General features: G+C 34.6%; 1 pseudogene; it reads right to left on the reverse strand.

Moving 5' to 3' along the window:
• Positions 1-16,088: 16,088 nt before the first annotated feature.
• On the reverse strand, positions 16,089-17,471 carry LOC109495886 (annotated as a pseudogene).
• Between the last annotated feature and the right edge of the window lie 6,455 nt (positions 17,472-23,926).

The raw sequence follows: 23,926 nt of genomic DNA on the forward strand, positions 1-23,926 counted from the left end.
TCAGATTCGTGTGAATCAGAGATCTTAGTCCATATCAAACTATCCTAATAAGTTCAAGGTTAAAAACCACAGGGCACAAGCAAACAGAAGTGGTCTGGGATCTCTGATGCTTCTCCCCAGGTTCTATCTTGCTGCATCAGAATATACTCCAACCCAGGTAACCTGGGAGATTGTTATTTTTAAATTTTTCTAAATGTTTATTTATTTTTGAGAGAGACATTGTGTGAGAGGGGAAGGGGCAGAGAGAAAGGGAGACAGAACTCCAAGTGGGTTCCAGGCTTAGCGCTATCAACACAGAGCCCAGTGAGTGGCTCAAACTCTGGAACTGTGAATTCATGACCTGAGCCGAAGTCAGATGCTTAACCAACTGAGCCACCCAGGCACCCCTAACCTGTGAGATCTTTAATAATGCATACAGCCAGATCATTTCCGCAGAAAGATTCATTTTCATCATGAAAGCCCTCCATTTTATACTTAGTCACATAGCTTATGTGACATTCTTTAGGGACCCATGCCGGTCCCTAGATTTGGGATTTGCAGATTTCAGGTTTGCTTACCGTCAGCAATCCTAGCCAAACAGATATGTCCTGGTTTATAGACAAGGGTCCATAGATGGGAGTTCTCCTTTTAGCAAATAACAAATTATTTTACCAAGAGATCTATCATTTGCCTGTTTAGAAGAAGATTTGACTGTCAGATTCTTTCTCTCCCTGGTCATTATCTTTACTTCCTCTTCAGCCTGGAAGAAAATGTAAAACAGAGCTTCCATTTAACCTTTTATTTCCCATAAGCAAACTACTATACTCATTCCAAATTGTTCAAGTTCATATACATTGGTGGAGGAACCACATTTAATGGGATAACAAGTATTTTCACCAGCAAGCATCTATGACAAGGTGACAGAAACTTTGTTTCCTTTTTTTGCTCATCAGGAGGCAAGCCAGCTTCATCTCCAAATCATAAGGATCATAAGGATTGCCAATTAATCATCACAACAAAATCACTGACACAATTCGTAGAAACTATGGTTTCTTACTATTCCTTTGTATTCATCATGAAATTAATGAAAGGTGATAGGAAGAAAATAATTTCACCAGTTAACATTTCTGTGTAGTTGAATAGAATCTAAGAGAGAGATTTTGTATTGATTAAGGATCTAATCCAGGCAGTCATACTGCCTGGATTAAAATCTGGCTTTGCCTTCTGTGTCATTTTGGAGAAGCTATTCATTCTTACTTACCTTCATTCCTTCAACTACAAAATGAGGATTATAATTTACGTTATTCATAATATCATTGTAAGAGTTAAATAATTTATATAAGACCTTTAGAAGTAGCTATTGTCAGAAATAGGAAAATAGTACAAGCAGTTTTCCTAGTTGTGATCGTCCTATAAGACTTGCATTATTCAGTTTCTTTATTTTAGCAGACAATTATGGAGATGCAATTATACTCAGCTGACTATTCTCATATTGTTTGCATGCTATTGTTTATGTTTCTTAAATTTGTTTTTTATGCGACTATTGTGCTAAAGTATAGTTCTCATTAACAATAATGGGTTAATAACTCTACTGTCATTAATTGAAATGTAATACTAATGGTGAAAATCCTAATATACATATCACACTTAAAATAATATTGTGGGCTTAAATAAGCACAGACTCCAGTAAAACTATGGATTGTGAATTTTTGTGATTATTTTACAATAAACATATGGACTGTAATTATCTTCCACAAGTAGCTGAAAGATCCTGGAAGCTCAAATCACAAATACAAAAGTAGTATCAAAATGCTCAAACTAATAATCTGTTTACACCAGGGTCCAGTGTGTTTTTCTCATAAAATGTTAGTTTCACTTTCATCTTCAAAGTATACTTCATACTTCCAAAGTATACTTCAAAGTACAGCTTCCTAGTAATTTGATTGAAGCATCCCAGAATACTTCCAAAATAATGCTTTCTTATATTAAATATAAGATGTTGTCCAAAAAGGTAAAGAAGAGAGCAAAGTAATGGCATCATTCAAAGTTGCATTCCTTGGAGCAACAAGATTTACCGTAATCCTGAGAAGTGACAAACACAGAGTATAAAATGTATTGGTTATTGACAAAAATCCCTCCACCAAGTAACATTGTTGCACAGTGCATAACACCTGTGGCGCAGATAGCAGAAGAGAATTGCCTGTGGAGAGGATGCGGTGGCAGATCCCCCCCCAGGGGCAGAACTCCGCTGACGCTGACGTAAAGGTATGGATTTCTCTTAGCAATTTGCCAAAACATGTGAGAGAAAAAATAATACATGAGAGAAGGACACTTTTTTCTTTTTCAACTGAAAAGTCATGGTCGAGGTCATGATCTAAGTGATAACCTTGGTAGAGGTGGAATAATTGTTAATATTCGCATTTAACTTTGGAGTCACGATGCTGACTGGGAAAGACACTGGAATCAGTTCAGTGGAGTGGTGATCACGGAAAACATCTGCCCCAATGAAATCGTTAAGTTGTCCAGCACATAGACTATTTGGAAGGTACCAAGAGAGCTTTTTAGTGTGGTTTTGAAATTAAAAGAAACAGTAAAATTAGTGTATTAGAAATGGACTACATTCCAGGTCCTGCTAACAAAAGAATGTTTTTTCAGCTTCCAGAGAGTTGAGGATTTTACTTTTCCATTCTGAAGTATCCATCTTGTGAAAATTCCTCACACTAGCATGTAAAATGGATAAAGCAGAAACATTTCCTTATGACACTGATATTGTCAGGAAATTCTATTTCTATAGTTCAGCCAAATGACATAGCTCAGTAATAAATACAGCATCTTAAAATGCCTGAATCTATCACTCTAGGATCAATATATTATGTTTTCAATGCTGACAATTACATTTTAGCGTTTTATTTTATTTTTTAAAATTTTATCACATTTTAGCATTTTGAGGAGATAAGCAAGTAGTTTGATCAATAACAATTTAACTCCTCCAAAAAGTTAATTATATTTTTTAATGTCTGGAGGAAAGCCTGAACATATGTTATGGATATGTATATATATATATATATATATATATATATACACATATATATACATATAAGTATGTATATATATGTATAGTATGCATATATTAGGTGTGTAGTAATTTGTTAGTAGCAATTAACTATATATATAGGCATACATATCTATGTATATATCTATATGTATATATTATACATAGATATGTACTATATATGCCCATATATACATATATGTATATTCTATATATATGTAAACTATATGATACTAACAAATTACGATACACATAGCCCCTGCCACATACACTTGTATCTCAGTTTTTGTTGATCAAGAGTCCAAGCAAATCTTAGCTGGGTTCTCTACTTAAATTCTCAAAAAGCTGTAATCAGCCAGCTGTGTTCCTATCTATAGGCTTAATGGGAAGAATCTGAGTATCAATTTATTCAGGTTGTTGATGAAATTTAGTTCCTTGTAGCTGGATGATTCAAGTTCTGGCTAAGTATAAAATGAACCAAGATGACTGCTTACACTTTTTAAAAATAATTTATACTGTTAGAACAGTTTTAGATTCACAAAAGAATTGAGAGGAAGGTACAGATGTCCATATACCCCTTGTCCCCATACATGAATATCTTTCCCCATTATCAACATTCCCCACCAGAATGGTACATTCATTATAATCGATAAACCCACATTGACACATTATAATCTCCCAAAGTCAACAGTGTATATTAGAGTCCATTCAGTGAACCATGGATTCCATGGGTTTGGACAAATGTATAATGACGTGTCCATCATTATAGTATTATACAGAGTATTTTCACTGCTCTAAAAATTCTCAGGGCTTTTCCTATTCATCCTTCCCTCCTTTTGCCCCAAATCCTGGCAACCAGATTTTTTTTTATTGTCTTTATAGTTTTGCCTTTTCCAGAATATCATTTAGTTGCAATCATCGAGTATTTAGCCTTTTCAGATTGACTTCTTTCACTTAGTAGCATGCATTTAAGGCTCCTCCACGTCTTTTTCTGACTCGATGGTTCATTTCATTTGAGCTCTGGATAATATTCCATAGTCTGAGATTACCACCGTTTATTTAACCGTTCACCTACTGAAGGATATCTTGGTTGCTTCTAAGTTTCAGCAGTTATAAATAAAGCTGCTTTGTGTAAGTTTTGTGTGGACATAAGTTTTCAACTAGTTTGGGTAAATAACCAGGAAAGTGATTGCTGGATCACACGGTAAGGGTATGTTCAGTTTTATAAGAAACCGTCAAACTGTCTTCCAAAGAAGCTGTATCATTTTGCATTCCCACCAACAATGGATGAGAACTGTTGTGTAGTAACAGAGAGATTGTTGCAGTAAAAGCACATCTTTGGCAACATTTGGTATTGTCAGTGTTTCAGATTTTGGCCATTTTAATAGGGGTAGTAGTATCTGGTTGTTTTAATTTGCATTTCTCTGATGACATATGATGTGGAGAATCTTTTCACATGGTAATTTGTGATCTGTATATTTTCTTTGGTGAGGCGTATGTTAGGGTTTTGGCCCATTTTCTAATAGGATTATTTGTTTTCTTACTGTTGACTTTCAAGAGTTCTTTGTATATTTTGGATAAGTCTTTTATCAAATGTGTCTTTTGTAAATATTTCTCCCAATCGGTGACTTCTTTTCTCATTCTTTTGACATTGTCTTTCACAGAATAGAAGTTTTTAATTTTAATGAAGACCACCTTATCCATTATTTCTTTCATGAATTATGCATTTGGTAATTGCCATATACAGTGTTTTTTAGTATTGTATCTAAAAAGACATCACCTGGGGCGCCTGGGTGGCGCAGTCAGTTGAGCGTCCGACTTCAGCCAGGTCACAATCTCGCGGTCCGTGAGTTCGAGCCCCGCGTCGGGCTCTGGGCTGATGGCTCAGAGCCTGGAGCCTGTTTCCGATTCTGTGTCTCCCTCTCTCTCTGCCCCTCCCCCATTCATGCTTTGTCTCTCTCTGTCCCAAAAATAAATAAACGTTGAAAAAAAAATTTTTTAAAAAGACATCACCTTTCCTGAGATCATCTAGGCTTTGTTATCATCCAGGACTTTTTACTTTTGTATTTTGCATTAAGTCTTTGGTCCATTTTAAGTTAATTTTTGTGAAGGGTTAAGCTCTGTGTCTGGATTTATTTTTTTTGCATGTGGAGATTAGTCGTTCCAGCACCATTTGTTGAAAAGATTGTCTTGGGATGCCTGGGTGGCTCAGTCGGGTTGAACGTCCAACTTCGGCTCAGGTCATGATCTCACGGTTCGTGGGTTCTAGCCCAGCGTCGGGCTCTGTGCTGACAGCTTAGAGCGTGGAGCCTGCTTTGGATTCTGTGTCTCCCCTCTCTCTGTGCCCCTCCCCCGCTCATGCTCTGTCTCTCTCTGTCTCTCAAAAGTGAATAAAGATTAAAAAAAAAAGATCGTCTTTACTCCACAGTATTGCCTTTGCTTCTTTATCAAAGATCAGTTTTCTCTATTTATGGGCATCTATTTCTTGGCTCTCATTTCCGTTCCATTGATCTATTTGTCTATTCTTTTACCAATACAATGCTGTCCTGATTCCTGTAGCTTTATAGTAATTCTTGGAGTCAGATAGCCTAAGTCGTCCATTTTTGTCCCCCCAGTGTTATGCTGGCTATTCTGGATCTTTTGTCTCTCTATGTAAACTTTACAATCTAGTCTTTGATGTCTGCAAAATAACTTGCTGGGATTTTGACTGAATTTGCATTGAATCTAGAGATCAAGTTAGGAAGAATTGACATCTTGAAAATACTTAAACTCTCTACCCAAGAACATGGAATATCTCTCATTTGTTTACTTCTTTGATTTCATTCACCATAGTTTTGTAGTTTTCTGCATACAGATCTCTTTAGATTTATATCTAAGTATTTCATTTCAGGGGGTATAGTGTAAAAACTATTGTGCTTTTTTTAAAAAAATATTATTATTTTAATGTTTACTTAGTTTTTGAGAGAGAGACAGAGCATGAGCAGAAGGGCAGTGAAAGAGAGGGAGACACGGAGTCCAAAGCAGGTTCCAGGCTCTGAGTCAGCACAGAGCTCGATGTGGGGCTCAAACCCATGAACCGTGAGATCATGACCTGAGCTGAAGTCAGATGCTTAACTGACTGAGCCACCCAGGCACCCCTGTGCTTTTGATTTGAAGTTCCACGTGTTCATTATTTGTTTTTAGGAAAGTATTGACTTTTGTCTACTAACCTCGTGTCTTGTAATCCTTCTATGATTACTTAATAGGTCTAGGAGGGCTTTTTTTTTTTTTTTGGCTATTTTTTCAGATTTTCTACATAAGCTATCATGTCATCTGCAAGCAAAGACAGATTTCTTCCTAGTACACATTAACCTTTAAAACCTCAGGGAAATTCTTCTGTAATAAACAGAATTTATTACTTACTCATTATTATTTTTTTAATGTTTATTTATTTTTGAGACAGAGAGAGACAGAGCATGAACAGGGGACGGTCAGAGAGAGAGGGAGACGCAGAATCCGAAGTAGGCTCCAGGCTCTGAGCTGTCAGCACAGAGCCCAATGCCGGGCTCGAACTCACGGACCGTGAGATCGTGACCTGAGCTGAAATCAGAAGCTCAACTGACTGAGCCGCCCAGGTGCCTCACTTACTCATTATTTTTTAAATAGCAATGACCACGTCAAGATTAATATCCCATAGGTACATTTTTCACCTTATCCACATGACTAAAAATTGATTTTACAAGTCTCTTAAATGTTTTCTTATCTTTAGTATTGCACCTTATGGTTTCTTCTTCCTCACTATTAAGAAAGTACATTTTAATTTAATTTAATTAATTAATTTAATTTTATTTATTTTATTCAAGATTTTTTAAAAGTAATGTCCACACCCAACATGGGGCTTGAACTCACAACCCTGAGACCAAGAGTCACATGCTCTACTGACTGAGCCAACCAGGTACCCCAAGAAAGCACTTATTTTAAAACTCAAACTCACATGTCCTATCACTCTCATTCTGAAGAACATCAACAAATGTCAGAATCTTGAACAGAATGATGTCTAAAATTCTTAGCATGACATATGTAATCCTTCATGACCTATGTTATTCCACCTCTTCAGATTTTATTCTTTTTTCTGTTTCCCACCCAGTAAGTGGTAATGGTTAGCTTTCTTCTTTCTTCCCCTTTTTTCCTTTCTGAGCAGTCAAATACATTGCTCTGGGTGTGGGATCTACTGCTCTTCTTTGGTCTTTGTGCCTTTGTACCTGTATTCCTGAATCTCTCTAAATGTTGGTATATTACAAAGCTTCTGGGCCAGAACTTCTTAAGTTACTTACATTTAGAATACAAATGGTATACTCTTTAAAGCATATTATCTTTTCAAGATATCTCAACCATCACTGATATGAAGTCTCTGAGTATTCTTAGTTTATATTCAGGGTGATATTTTCTATCCATGAAGATCTCCCCTAAAATTTTCTCACCTTATTCTTAATTAAATGTAAGGAGTTGTTGATGGACATTAAGCTAGACTCAGTAGTAATAATAAAGCACACTAAGAATTTTTTTTCACTCAGCAGAGAATATTTAAGTGTATTTACAAAATATTCACAATACATGGAAAACAATAAATTCACATGTTGTCTATATGTAATTATAAACAGAATTATTTATTTTAGTAGCATCCTTTATATATATTACATTTGATTTATACATCATTGAAAAGAATGTCTTACACACACATCACAGAAGTATAAAGTAAATTCTGGGGGAAACAAAAATTATTTTGCAAACTGATCTCTAGCTACACCTAATATTATCAAAAATGTGCTTTCTTATTTTCTGGACATTCACTTTTGGATACGAATGCCTGAGAGAATGCCTATTGCATAGTAGGTGATAAATAAATATGAATCAAATAAATAAATGAATGAAAAATGAATGATTAAAGTTTTGAAAAATGTAATGTCTCAAACCTCCTTTTGAGGCTTGTATTCTCCACATCCTCAAAGACATAAATACAGCTTTTAGTGATTTTCAGCAAATTATGTCCTGATTAAATCTTCACTGATTTAGTTTCTGTTGACTGTAGTCTCTACATTTGAATTATTGCATGCATACAAACTTGGCCTATTTATTATGAAGAGGATTTGTATTAGAAGTTGTCAATGGAATCTTTATGAAAACTGTGTGTATCAGTGTCCCTGTTTCAAGTTTCTTCTTGAATGAATATTAATATCAGACTTGGTTAGACTCAGAGGCACCATTAGTAAATAAGTGGGAGTTCTTTTTTAAAAAGAAAATATATCTCTGTGTTTTTTGTATAAGTCAGACAATGGGCTAATTACTTTGCCTACATAGCTTTTTAAATTCATACAACAACCATAGGAAGAAGAAAAATCTCTCTTCATGACTGCAAAGTGAGGCGTGGGGTTGTTAAATAAACAATATGTGTTTATAGGTTAATGGGTAACAGACAGGATTTGAACCCAGGGAATCTCTTTTTAGAAGCTATGCTTTAAAGTATTATGCCATGTTTCCTCCCTCAGGGAAGAGACTTTGTATTATTCCAAAGTAAATATAGATCCTAGCATAGTATCTGACACAGATAAGGTGTTCAAATAATTTGTTGCAACAGGATGCTTAATCTAAGGTGAAGTCTGTTATAATAGCAAATACTAGGAACACAAACTCATTTTTCACAGTAGGAATGATGTAGAAATTCTGTACCAAATGACTTCAGATATTCTTTATAGCACCTTATAGATGTATAAGATTCATCTAATTGAAAGAAAAAATGGAATGGGTTTATTATCATGAAACTTTTTTAGGCTAATGCCACCTAGATGGATTATGTGATATTCAAATTTAAATATTTGAAATATACTTTTAAAAATAGATACTGCTATTATATGGGAAAGTAATGTAGATCTTTCACCCTGTAAATGGTTTTTAAAGATATTGTGTGTGTGTTTGTGTGTGTGTGTGTGTGTGTCTCTGAAGTGAGATATTCTGTTACCAGGTGTTTATTTTTGTAGTATGCTTTTTTCTCTTAATTTTTTAAAATTTCTTATTGAAGTAATAACATACACTATCATATTCATTTCATGCATACAATATAATGATTCAACAGTTCTGTAAATTACTCCGTGTTCATCAGTATAAAAGCACTTTTAATCCCCTTTATCTCACTCACCCCTACACCCATCTCCCCTCTGGCAACCACCAGTTTGTTCTTTGTATTTGAGTTTGTTTTTCCTTTGTCTCTTCTTTTCTTTGTTTGTTTGCTAATTTTTCTTCAATTCTGAATATCAGTGAAATCATTATAGTATTTGTTTTTCTCTGGCTCACTTATTTCCCTTAGCATTCTGCCCTTTGGCAAGTTGTTGCAAATGGCAAGGTCTCATTCTTTGTTACAGCTGAGCAATATGCCTTTGTGTATATATCACCTCTTTATCCATACACCCATGGATGGACAAGGGTTGCCTCCATATCATGGATTGTATAATGCTGCAATAAACATACAGTTGCATATATATTTTTGAATTAGTGTTGACAAATTTATTTTTAATATTAAAATACTTGTCATTGCTCATTTTATATAATCTATGTAACATGTACAGGATTCAAATTCTACACATCACCTATAAAATTTGTATCAATCAGTGACCTCATTTAAAGCTAACAAAAAGCACTTAAAGGTAATCTACACATTTTAATGCTCCTTTTTACTCTATTTTACAAATTCAATAGACATCATAACAATCTTAATTTACATACTTCTTTCTGTCTAAAAATGATATCTTCTTTTCAATGAAGTCTTCATTTTTATATTCTAATATTACTAGCATTTTCCCCACAAATATGTGAAGCTCTTACATTCTCTGTTTTACCTTCTTTCCACAGGTCCATTTCAAACTCAATTATTATAATTACAGACTTCATTTTGAATGTTCTAATTCCCATTTAAAATATGCCTACAATGACAATTACTCACTCTGCCCCAATTTCTTCTGGGACTTGGGATACCAATGTTTAGTCACCATAAATCTTCAAGTACAGCATTCATAAAATTTATTTTTTCAGTATATAAATATTTATATATTTATAAAGTAAATATATCCTTATTGAGGTATGCAAAGTTGTTCCAAGTTTGTACATATTTCAAATATTTGTCCTGGGAATACCATATATCTTTTTAGCTCACACAATTATTTTATGTGAAGGGCTAAAGACACTCAACTTTTAAATAAAGAAGAGGATATTAGACTTTGTTACTGATGTTACAAAAAACAACTTGTTCATAAAAGATAATTTGCTTATACACATTAAACAGCTACTACACTACAATTAATCTTGGAAGGCATTCATAAAAATAATTATTTAAAATGAAATTTAAAGTAAGCAGCTACTACTCCCTAATACCTGCTTTCTAACGTTCTTTTTCTTGACTTACATTTCCCTCTCTTTATCCTCATCATATTATATATGTTTATTTTTGAAGGTTAAGAGAAGATATAAGTTTTATCTGTCTTAGGTCAACAGTTTCATCAGAAAGTAACCCAAGAGGTAAAAAATTACACATATTTCTATACAGAACTATTTTTATTGGTAACAAAAGTATTTAAAACATGTAAAAACCATAGACACAAATAAAAAAGAATAAAGTACCAATACCTGTTATAACATGTGTGAACCTAATAAACACTATGCTGAGTGAAAGAAGTCAGTCATGAAAAAGCACATATTGTATGATTCCATTCATGTGAAATGTCTAAAAAAGGCAAGTCTACAGACACGATATAGAGATTATTTGTTTCCCAATGTTGACGGTGGTAATGGGATGTGGCTGTAAATGAGCACAAAGTTTCTTTTTAGGGTGATATATATGTCCTAAAATTAGATTGTGGTATAGTTGTAGAATTCTGTAAATATATTGAAATTCAGTGAACTGTACATTTAAAATGGATGAGTTGTGATATATTAGTTATATATCAATAAAAACCATATCAACCCCCCCCCGCCACATCCCTCCAAAACCTTATAGAACAAAGGCACTAGTCAAAAAGACTAGTACTTGACAAATATCATTTTCTCTAAGCATAGGCCTTCTTGATTCATGCTTGATCATATTCTCAGCTGGAAATGGTGACATTGAAATTATAGGTGGAACACCTTGAAGCTATTGAGTAAAGAGATTGAATCTCAAAGGTTTTAAGGTGAAACACAATATTTAATACAGAAAGTTAACTACCTGATGTTCTTAGAAAGCACAAAACTATTTTAAAATGATTGCACTTTTTCTTATTGATGAAAAAAATTTTTTTAATTCCATTGTCCTCAGCATCAATATGATAGCTGTGTTTTCTTATCTGTGGCCTGCAGAGAGCTCAGGATATAAGGGTAAATAGATGGGCTGATAGTGCATGATACTGTACAAAGATTGCATTCTACTACTTAGTTTGTGAAAATTCATATCCTATTTTTCCCAGGGAGGTAAGTTAGTATAAACTTACTGAATTGGTGACTAGATGATGGAATTGACTAGTGAGTGACCAGTGAAGCATCTGAAGTTGTGAAGGTAGCTAAAATAATGTTTTTGAAAGACTTTTAATTTCTCAAACCAGGTGTCCCACGAATAGAGTACTGGATCTGACTGTACGGTAATTCAATTCTATAGTGAGAAAATTGCTCACCAAAGTGGGATGAATTATCTCTTTCCGAAATGCAAAGGTTCCAGTGCACTAATGCACTGGAAGTGATTATTTACCAAACGTCATTCTGTTTCCTTTGAAGTTAATCCAATTCACATGGTTAAAATGTGTATATCTAGTGACTATTTACATTGGGTAATACCATCTTTTCATGTTAGATTTATATTTAAAATATTTGCGTTAGTAGATTTTTGTAGCTGCTGTTTTACAAGCATTGAACATATGCATAGTAAAAAATGAAAAATGTTAATAATTAGGTAAGCTTTATCTCTTAATACTTTTGAAATGAAATTTTACACCAGACTTTAAAAGTTAATAATTGCTATTCTGGCAGAAATAAAAGAAAAAAAACATAAAAATGAAAAAGATCTTCCATGGAAAATATCTGGTTACTTGTTCCTCCATAAAATTTGCTAGTTGGGAGTGTCAATTGTGTTAATGGAGAGAGCAATTTTGAGCTGTAATCAGGATTAAGCCTCCATAAGACTCTTCATTTTTCTTTTCCATTTGATGACAATTTTCTGTAATTAATATCAGTCCTTTCTTACATACACCAATTGCCTTGATATTGCAAATAGAACATTGTGCTGTAGCTTTAAATAAGGAGTAAATTAAGAACAGATGAATTCTTAATAACAGTCTTCTCTTGCAAAATGTTCGTGATTATAAAACAATATGAGTAAACAATTATTGAGGATGTGAAAATGTACAGGAGAAAATTTATCTTAAAAACGTTTGATTTTCCAAAATTCCATTAATTTAAGTTCATCTGTGTCTGGTATTTGCATGGGAATGCCCAAGAATCTAAAAAGTGGATTACAGTATATAAGATCGAGTATATATATTCATCTGTAAATATATATATATGTACATCTTTTAATATTTGAAATAAGATTAACATAGACATTCATAATCAATTGAATTTTAATTTACAATGGGTTATTATTCATGAACGTGTAAAATTACCTCTATTTTGTAAAAGTACAATGAACTACATAGTCAACTAATAGGAAATTTTGAGGTTTTTGTTTTGTCACAGGAAGAAAAAACAATGAAACTTGTATAGCAAAATATTTCCTGTGGTTTTGCCCTATTAGAAAAAATTTTTAAATATATATTCACTCATATTCATTTCTTTTTCTCTTACTCATTACCAGTTTCTATTTCTGTATAATACACATATTTTTCTGTGTATTTAAAATAAAACTTTTGGGACCATTCATATTTTGAGAATTTGATTTGACAATTTTTACAGGCACAGAAGAATTGAAATATAAGTTTCAAACTAAACAATTTTTTTTTATCTAAAATCAAATAATTAATGATTCTAAAGTCTTTGGAAGTATCTGAATGATATTTCATACTGGGAAACATAAATCTAGCCTTTAGTGAATAAATTGAATTAAAGTTATTAAAAAATTAATTATAACTAAAATAAAACAAATAGTACAAACAGGAGGATGAAGTGATATAAATATGAAAATTACCATTTAATTCTAATTAACAGCCAGAATAGGAATATCCTGTCCCTCAATTTTCTTTCAGTAAAAAGGGGATAGTAACCATGATCATTGACCCGGTCAACTAAAAAAAGTTATAAATTAGGGTAATAACCTTGCAATTCAAACACGTACTTCTTGGAACTACAGAACAGTTCATAACTACAGAATAAAATTCATAATGGGAGTGATAGTCTTCCAGAAAATTCAACTTCTCTTATTGTACGCTAATATGAAAAAAAATATTTCTTTTAGAAAAGAAAAAAAAGTCACTTTTATAAAATGAAGACTTCATCTAAAAACGAAATCTTCCCTCCATGTACACAGTAACTTCGCTGCTTTTACACTTAAAATTTAATGATTCTTAAAACATTGCTTGTTATTTGCATTAAATAAGAATGATCACCATAGGAACAAAGGTGTGGCCAGTTTATTTCACCAAGTTCCCAAATAAATGTTACTTTGTATAGTAACAAATCTTTAGACAGTGAACATTCATATGAGTACAAGTAAATCTTTTATTAACTGAAGTTATACAATCCTTTTGGAAATGACACTGATGATTCATTAGTCAAAAATCTTTCTTTATTTCGTTTCTTTTTTTTTTTTTTAATTTGTTATGCTGTCATCTGGTCTTGAGCAAAACTTGCAAGGACTATACTGTAAAATTTTGCTTTACCAACATTTTGAAAACCCTGCCAGGTTTTTATTTAAAGTGATTGTAAGTTTTTGTTTTTAGAATTCCTGAGGGACTACAAAAGGAAAAAAACATTCTAAACCTTTTAGGCTTATAAAAAGTTGAAAGTTATGCAGAACTTCTATTTAGAGCAGACTCAGTTGAACAGTTTCAGGTTACTGCATGAGTTTAGTGGAATAACAAAATATTGCTACTGCAGAAATAAGTTACTCTGTCACTTGGGACCACCAGGAGAATCTACTTACATTTGAAAGAATATCAAAGAAACAAAACCCAGAGTTGAAGCACAAACTGAACAAAAAAATAAATTGCTTCATGAAAAAGAAATAAATAGGTGAGAGGAAATAATTTAACTACCGTGTTTTTATAATAAATACATACATGAAATAAAATATTTGTATAAAGTTCACAAAATGTTTTTGTTTTTGTCAGTTCAAATAAAGCCTATTTTTAGTAGAGAAACACATAGTATGGAATAAGCTAAATACTGGGGTTGAATTCCAACACCTTTTAAAAAATTTGATGGTATTTAGGAAGCTTTTAAAAGCATCAAGTGGACTCATTATTAGATGCAAAGCTTTGTTGAATAAATGTTAAATCTGCTGTATAAATCAAGTTTGAATAAAATGCTTGTACATTCAGTTATACATTACCCTTTAAAAATAATTTCAAAGCACAACATTTAAATTTTAAGGCTTTACATTTAAAGTTCTGAAGTAGAACCAAAGATCATAAAGGTCACATGTCCAACTTATTAATTTCTCAGTTTTTTAAAAAGCAAAGTGCATTTCCAGTGGCCATGAGCTTTATTACTGAGTGAATGCTGTTTCAGTTTTGTGTACTGATACACTCATGTTTCATGAAAGAAATATTTACATTTCTATGTTTAGGTACTTACGGAGGAAGATTTCAGAGTTAAGGGCAAACATTTCAAAGGAAATTGGACTCAGTAAAGGTATTTGAGTTGTCAGTCACATGCAGGCATGAATATTTTGTCTTACATTTTTACTTCTCTTTTGAGATAGCATTTTGACATTTGCATTGTCTGGTAACCATATTTCCAATAATCATTTTAGAGGTTAGTGCTAAATTTGACTAGTTTCAATATCTGTAAATAGTCCTTTTATTGGATGGATTTTCCATTCATTAGTTCCTAATTTTTTTTTTTACTACGCCAATTGAGTAAGTGTATTAGTTTGCTAGGACTGTTGTAACAAAGTACCACAGACTGGGTGTCTTAAACAACAGAAATATATTGTCTTATACATCTGGAGGCTAGGAATTTGCGATCAAGGTGCTGGCAAGGTTGGTTCCTTCTGAGATCTGGAAAAGATGTGTTCTGAAGTTCTCCCAACTTCTGGTTATCTGCTGGCACTCTGGCATTCTTTGGTTTCTGCTGTGTTGCTTCAATCTCTGCCCTCATCTTCACATGGTATTTGCCCTGTGTGTGTTTTTGTGTCCAAAGTTCCCTTTTTCACAAGGACAACAGTCATATAAGATTAGGGATCTGCACTCCTCTAGTGTGACCTTGTATTAACTAACTACATCTGTGATGATCTCATTTCCAAATAAGGCCACATTCTCAGGTCCTGGGGGTTAGGACTTCAACATATAAATTTTGAGGTGATGCAATTCATATTCACATACGATAAGTATACTAAAAACAACTATCTGTAGAGTAGTATGGGTAATACGTTTTCTAGTCCTTTCCCAAATGAGAATGATTTTTATTCTTTCACATACACACACTAAAAATTTTCTGGTTTTAAAATTTTTGAAGCATCCTTTGGACAAGAATAAGTTGGGAATATATTCCCATAATGATCTGGTTTTGAAGTTAGACTGATTGTATTTCTTTTGTGGACATTTTTTTTCTTCCCATACATTTGAAGACTTTTTTCTTTGCATAGATACTATTTTTTAAATAAATTATCTGCCAAATAATAAACCAACTTAATCTCCCAGATCTGATGGCATTAGTTAGGATGTTGGTTTTGATATTGAAACAGATAACCATAGTTCACAAGAGTTTAAACATAGTTCACAAGAGTTATAAAACTTTCCTACTATTTTATTTTATTTCATTTTATTACTTTACTTTGTTTATTCATGTAGAGTCCCTCTATTGTTAAGGCTTTTCTCCATGAAGTCATGGGGGTCCCAGACTTAATCTACCTTTTTGCTAATCACCCTCAATATCTAGCTTCCATCTTTTGGTTTGAGATGATTATTCTAGTGCTAGATTAGTCTAGTTTTGTCTAGTTTTATCCCCATTCCCTCAACAGAAAGAAAAAATAGAAAGACATGGTTATTTGTGTTAAGAGCACTGACTAGAAATTGTACAACTTCTGCTCACAGGCTATAGAACAGAAGTTAGACACATAACCACACTTAGCTGCAGGTAATCTTGAGAAATATGGTCTCCCTATGGGAAGCCATGTGCTCAATTAAAATTTTTTTCTATTAATATAGAAGAAAAAGCATACATATTAGGGGCAAATAGTGGGCTCTGCTACGGTGTATACTTTTCTTCTCTTAGATATCTATTTGCAACTTTTTTCTCATGCACTAAAAATGCTTGCCTCTCCCACAGGAAGTCAACCTCAATATCTTATCCAGTTACGGTATCCTGTTCAAAGTCCAAAATCTCTGGAAAATATGCAGACCAACCTATTAGGTGTGAATTTGGTTTATCACGGGCCAGCAACCTCTAAACTAAAAGAAAAATGATCTTTCTCCCTCTAACCCTTCACGGCCATCTCCAACACGCAAACCCAATATGTAATAGAACAAGAACATATCAACAAGAAAACTCTCAGAGCTGTAGCAAAACGATGCCTATGAGGCGTCAGCTGCTCCATGCCATCCAGGGAGGCTGCCCTGGTGCAAAGCGCAGTTTCTCTGTTGGGGAGGTGGTGGGTTATTGACAAAGAGCAATGGTGTCCATCTTAATGAAGCTGATGTGCATCTTGTCCATGATGTCTATCATCTGCCATATCTTCAGGAAGTCATTGAAAGTGACTCCCTCATACTCTTGATCCACCTCCATCTGCCTCATGCAGGTGCGAGCCACCTCCATCATGCCCCGTCTGTAATGGAGTGAGCAGAGTCCTTTTCCTTGTGGCAATTGCTCAAGACTTCTTTGCCCACGTTTTCATATTCTTCCTGGGTGATGTGAATTTTGCTGACTGAGTCCTACGTGTGGAACAGAAACCTCACCTTTTCTTTCTGGCTCCATGGTGGTGTGGATGGGTCAGAAGTAGGACACGATGGGTCAGGAAGTGCTCAATGTTGGTCTTTTGGGCCAGGCAGATGGTCCCTTTGCCAAGGTTCCTGCTGTCAAAGGAGACATGGTGGATTTTGGGTCACATCTGATTGAGCTCCAGGGCAGGGACTTTGTTGAAGTCCTGCTTACGAATTGTGGGCTAGTCTCCACTTAGCTGCTTAAACCTTCACTTAAGCAGCTGAATCTGGTCTGGCGAGAAGCCTGTATTTCCCACAAGCTCACTCACTTCCTCAGATTCCCCCCATGGAGGGGGCCATGAGGAACACATTCCTTGTAGGGCCTGGGATGGCATTGGCTCTGCAGCAGATGTTCAGACCTTGGGTCCAACATGGTGGAGACACCAAGGCCAGATCTGAGTTGCAAGTCAAGCAGTTTAGGCAAGAAAAATAAATATTTTATACAACTCAGAAAAGAAAAAGTAAAACTGTCACTATTTGAGGATGACATGATATTACATATATGAAACCCTAAAGATTCCACCATATAACTAATAAAACTGTTAGAACTAATAGACAAACTCAGTAAAGTTGTAGGATGCAAAATCAATATAAAAATATGTTATGCTTCTATATACTAATAATGGATTATCAGAAAAAGGAATTAAAAAAACAATTCTGTTTACAATTATATTGTAAAGTATAAAAGACCTAGGAATAAGCTTAACCAAAGGAGGCAAAAGACCTATACACTGAAAACTCTGAGACACTGATGGAAGACAATGAAGAAGACACAAATCAATGGAAAGATGTTCTATGCTAGTGGATTAGAGGAATTAATATTATTAAAATGTACTACTGTACATCTGTACTACTCAAAGCAATCTACAGGTTCATTACAACCTGTCTCAGAATTCTAAGGGCATTTCTTTCATAGAAATAGAACAATAATCCTAAAAATTGTATGGACCACAAAAGACCCCAAAAGCCATAGCAATCTTGAGAAACTGAAGGCATCACACCTCTTGATTTCAAACTACACTAAGTGATCAAAACAGTATGGTGTTGGAATAAAAACAGACACAGAGATCAATGGAAAAGAATAGAAAGCCAAGAGATAAACCCACTCATGTATGGTCAATTAATTTATAGCAAAGGAGCCAAGAACACACAATGGTGAAAGGAAAGTCTCTTCAACAAATGGTGCTGGGAAAACTCAACAGCCATATGCAAAACAATGAAATGGGATTACTATCTTATACTATGGACAAAATTACCTGTAAATGGATTAAAGACTTGAACAAAGACCTACAACCATAAAACTTCTACAAGGAAACATAGATGGTAAGCTCCTTGAAATCAGTCTTAGCAATGATTTTTTAGATTCGATACCAAAAGAAGACTACACAAGCAAAAATAAACAAGTGGAAGTGTACCAAACTGAAAGGATTCTGCATGGCAAAGGAAATCAACAAAATAAAAGACAACCTAATGAATGGAAGAAAATTTTTACAAATCATCTATCTGATAAGAGATTAATATTCAAAATATATAAAGAACCCACTCAACTCAATAGCAAAAAAAGAAAAAAAACCTAAAAACTCTGTTTAAAAAATGGGCAGAGAATCTGAATAGACATTTTTCCAAAGAAGACATACAGACAGCTAACAGATACAGGAGAAGGTACTCAACCTCACTAATCATCAGGGAAATGTAAATCAAAAGCACAATGAAATACTATGTCACACTTGTTAGGATGGCTAATAGCCCAAAGACAAGAAACAACAAGTGTTAGTGAGAATGTAGAGAAAAGGGAATCCTTGTGTGCTGTTGATAAGAATGTAAATTGGTGCAGTCACTATGAAAAACAGAATGGAGGTTCCTCAAGAAATTTAAAAATAGAAATGTTATATGATCCAGCAATTCTGCTTCTGGTTTTTTATCCAAAGGAAATGAAAACACTAACTCAAAAAGATATATGCACCCATGTTCATTTCAACATTATTTACAATAGCCAAGATTTGGAAGCAACCTAAATGTTCACTGATGGATGAATGGATAAAGAAAATGTGAGGTGTATAATATATATTCACCCATAATAAAGAAAGAAATCTTGTCATTTGGGACAATATAGATGAAATGTGAGGGCATTATGCCAAGTGAAATAACTAAGACAAAGAAAGACAAATACCATACAATCTCGCATATATGTGTAACCTAAAAAAACAAAACAAAACAAAACAAATTAGAAAGAAAATCATAGACATAGAGAACATATTGGTGGTTGCCAGAGGCAGAGTGTGGGAGGCAGGCAAAATGAGAGAAGGGAGTCAAAAAGTACAACTTTCCAGTTATAAAATCAGTAAGGCCTGTGGATGTCATGTACAGCATGGTGACTATAGTTAATAATACTGTGCTGTATATTTGAACGTTGCTAAGAGAAATAGATCTTAAAAGTTGTCATCATAAGAAAATAGCGTTAAGGCTATGTAATGATGAATTTTAACAGGACATTGTGGTGATAATTTCACAATATGTACAAATATCAAATCATTGTGTTATACGTCTAGAACTAATATGTTATATATCAAGTATATCTCAATAAAAATATTTGATATTGTGAAATGGGGCAATAAACAAACCCTAAAACTTCAGTAGCTTATTATCACGTAAGTATTTTTCTCTCATGGAGAGTCAGATACATGCGTTCCTGGCCTAGGGCTTTCCTCCAGAGACAGAGACTTGTAGATACAGGTTCATTTCACCTTATGGGATGAAACACATAGTCTCCAAAGTCACTCTGGAACAATAACAAAAACCCAAAATTTTGCACTGAGAATACTGAAGAATGGGGAAATGTAATTCTCATTTTAAGATTGTGTTGTCAATATTTCTGCAAAATATTTCAGAAATGGGAGATAAATTATGTAAAAGCAGAGATCCAGACATATGATAACTGTTCAATATAGGTAAATTCACAATTTTTCCTCAGAATATTAACCTGGATGATGTGACATATTGAGCCAGTCTCAATGCTGGCTGACCATATTTGTCAGGTTGAACACATTCAGTTGACAGTTGTCTGCTAATTATGAACTAAATCAGGATCCCAAATTTATATGACATGATATAGATAACATACTTTATAAAGGTGAAGAGATAAGTAGCCTATAATCACAAATATTGATCAGAAACTTATTTGATAATATTGCATAAGTGATCATATATTTTAAGTAAATATAAGAAATAGAAGCAGATTATCAATGGAGTAGAAAAGAATTCCTATGTTGAAACTTTGAAATAATTCACCCCTAAAAGGAAGATCTAAAAAACACTATTTTATAATTAGACTTCTATAAATTTTTATTTATAGATACTGTTCTCCCTCAGAATGGAAACCTCTATAGCTTTTTGTTTATAAATCGTTTTGTTTCTACCATCCCTTTAATATTTTGTGACAGCATGGTTAGGCCTCACCTCCTGAGAGAAGCAAAACAGTATAAAACCTAATAGCAAAGACTATCTACCTGAATGGTCTCCTTCGCATCTAGGCTCTATCATGTCCTATTTTTGCAAACTTAGACATGATAGTCTCTTCATAAATGGGAATGGAGTGGCTATCCTGTCCCAACTAGTCCATTATCAATCATTCTCAGACCAGCTGATCAGTATTGAACTACTCTTAAAAGGGTGAGCTGGAGATTAGGAGATGTTTCTTTTCTGTGTATGCATGAAAGAATGGGCAATCTTTTTTTTTAATTTTTTCTTAAGAAATATAGGACAGATGGAAGAAAGGCTTCCTTTATTTATTTAGCATTTATTTATTTTTGAGAGACAGAGACAGAATGTGAGTGGGAGAGGGGCAGAGAGAGAGGAGACACAGAATCCAAAGCAGGCTTCAGGCTCTGAGCTGTTAGCACAGAGCCTGACTGGGGGCTCAAACCCACAGACCACAAAATCATGACCTGAGCCCAAGTCAGGCACTTAACCGACTAAGCTACCTAGGTGCCCCGAGAATGGGTAATCTTATAAACGCTTCAAGCAAATCCACAACAATCATAGTCCAAAGGCTGACTAGGGGACACTGGTTTGAGAAATTACAAGGAGGAAGTGTCTCACATTCACAATCCTTTTGGGATGAGTAGAAGTGGTGGGGACCCTCTGCCAGCCTCCTGAGGTCTGCCTGAAGATGGCTACCTAGCACTGGTTGGGGGCAAGAGCTGAGCTGTGACCACCAGCCATGTCTATGAGTTGAGGCCCTAAATCAGGCAACCACTGGCCACAGGGGCTGCTTAGTGCCCTCCTTGAGAGGGGCCAGTGTTTGTCTTGGTCTGTCAGTGCCATGTTTGTGTCAGAGATGAAGAAGTGAGGCCTTCAGAGCTTTGTGACGGGGCCCTCCCCTAAAGTCTCTTCTTATTCCTTTGGGGCTGCATTAAAACAAAACAAAACAAAACACCTAAAAAGAGAATTACTCAAATTCACAAATTAGTACTCACATTTTAAAAACTATACTTGTTTCCCTTTGAATTGTAGGCCCTTATAAAAGAGGGTTAATTTTATTTATTTAGCTCTTAAAAATATTCAGCTATCTGTTTAACCCCTAATCTTTGTGTGTCAGGTGCCATATTTTGCCATCTAAGATCATCTTTTGACAAAAATTGTTTTAATTTATTTATACATTTCTTAATTTTAGAATACCACATATTTTCAAGTAATCGTGATATACTCATCATATTCTGTATTTTTTAAATGTTTAAGACTCGGGTGTTGGGAGGTTTTTTTGTTGTTTTTTTGGGTTTTTTTGTATATTTTCTCTAATAGAAAAAAATATGTTGATAAAAAACTTCTTTCATTTACTTCTGAATTTTTATTGATCTTTTGTTTTTTTTTTTTTAAAGGATAGGTGATATTTATGGAGGGCTTGCTATTTGTGGGAAATATTTTCAGCACTTGAATGAGTTGCTTTATTTTATTTTCATGACAATTAAAAAAATGTTTTTAATGTTAACTTACTTTTGAGAGAGAGAGAGAGAGAGAGAGCAAAAATGGGGGAGGGACACAGGGAGACACACACACACACACACACACACACACGCACACACGCGCGCGCGCGCACACACACACACACACACACATACACAGAATCTGAAGGAGGCTCCAGGCTCTGAGCTGTCAGCACAGAGCCTGACGAGGGGCTCAAAATCACAGACCACGAGATCATGACCTGAGCTGAAGTAAGATGTTTAAGCAACTGAGCCACCCAGGTGCCCTTCATGCCAGTTTTTTTCAGGTGAAATATCATTACCTTCTTTTGCTTGGGAGGTCCTAGGTCACACAGTTATGAAACAAAGATCATACTACCTCAGATACTAAAGTCATGAAGCATCTATGTTTACTGTAAGCCTGCCCCCAGAAAAGAAAAGAAAAGAAAAGAAAAGAAAAGAGAAAAGAAAAGAAAGAAAAGGAAAGGAAAGGAAAGGAAAGGAAAGGAAAGAAGAGAAGAGAAGAGAAGAGAAGAGAAGAGAAGAGAAGAGAAGAGAAGAGAAGAGAAGAGAAGAAGCAAGAGAAGACAAGAGAAAGAAGAGAAGAGAAAAACAGATAAATATTTCCTACCCCCATAGTACAGAAGAAAGTGGCAGAGGGGTAGAATTGTGACAGTATAGTACCTTAGAGTTTAATTTTCTCATGGAACTCTAAGTTCCTCAAAAGAGCTGCCCAGCTGTATAAACCTGCACTTGAACTTTCCTCTGAGAAGCTCCCATAAGTGCTCTGTTTACATGGCTATTTGTGTCTGACCCTGAGCCTTCTTGTGAATCGGACATCCAAGAACTGTTGGAAAAATCAGGAGACACTGGGGATCATTTGATTGGTGCTGCTGCTAAGAAAGCCATTGCTACAAGAGGCCATTACCCCTGACATCAGCCCTAATGGTTGCTGCAGAAAGCCTCTGCGAGTCAATGACACAACAAGGCTAAGGCCAAAAATAAAACTGTCATGTATGTAAGTGGCAGTTACTGTGGTGCTTATGATAATTCCCTTAGTTTCCTGTGTTCTCAAACTTTTAGGAAGGGATCTTGGTATTAGATGCTGAGATTTTAGTTTTAATAAATTTTGTTTTTCATTGTATTCTCATTTAAGTAACTTTCTCCATGATGCATTATGTAGGAGGTGGGGACATTCTGGATGAACAGAATAATGAGGATTGGCAAATCATCAAATTGGGAAGCTTGCTTTTTAATTGTTTCGCTTAAAAGTGAGACCAGGCCTACTACTAATGTCTTTTCTTTCTAAATTGATATATAGTATTGGTCCTCACAATGTTACAATATATCAGCAGCAGTTTATGAAAAGATGATGGAATTTCTCCTTCAGAATATTCCTGTCCTTTTATTTACTCATTTCACATGACATTCTCCATGTATACTTTATTAGATGAACTTTGATCTGCTCCATAATGAAAAGCATTCCCTCCCATGGAATCTTGGTCAGATATATTAGGAAGAAGATTGAATCTCTCACTGCATACGGATTGGGAACTGGTCACAAGCATTTGAATCTTTAAAAAGTGTAAAATAAATAGTGATTGTATTAACATTTCTTTTTTAAAAATTTTTTAAATGTTTAGTTTTGAGAGAGAGAGAGAAACAACGTGAATGTGGGAGGGGCAGAGAGAGAGGGAGACACAGAATCTGAAGCAGTTTCCAGGCTCTGAGCTGTCAGCACAGAGCCCAACTAAGGACTTGAACCCACAAACCACATGCAAGATCATGACCTGAGCAGAAGTCAG

The sequence above is a fragment of the Felis catus genome, chromosome F2 (assembly GCF_018350175.1).
Source record: "Felis catus isolate Fca126 chromosome F2, F.catus_Fca126_mat1.0, whole genome shotgun sequence".
Taxonomy (NCBI): Eukaryota; Metazoa; Chordata; class Mammalia; order Carnivora; family Felidae; genus Felis; species Felis catus.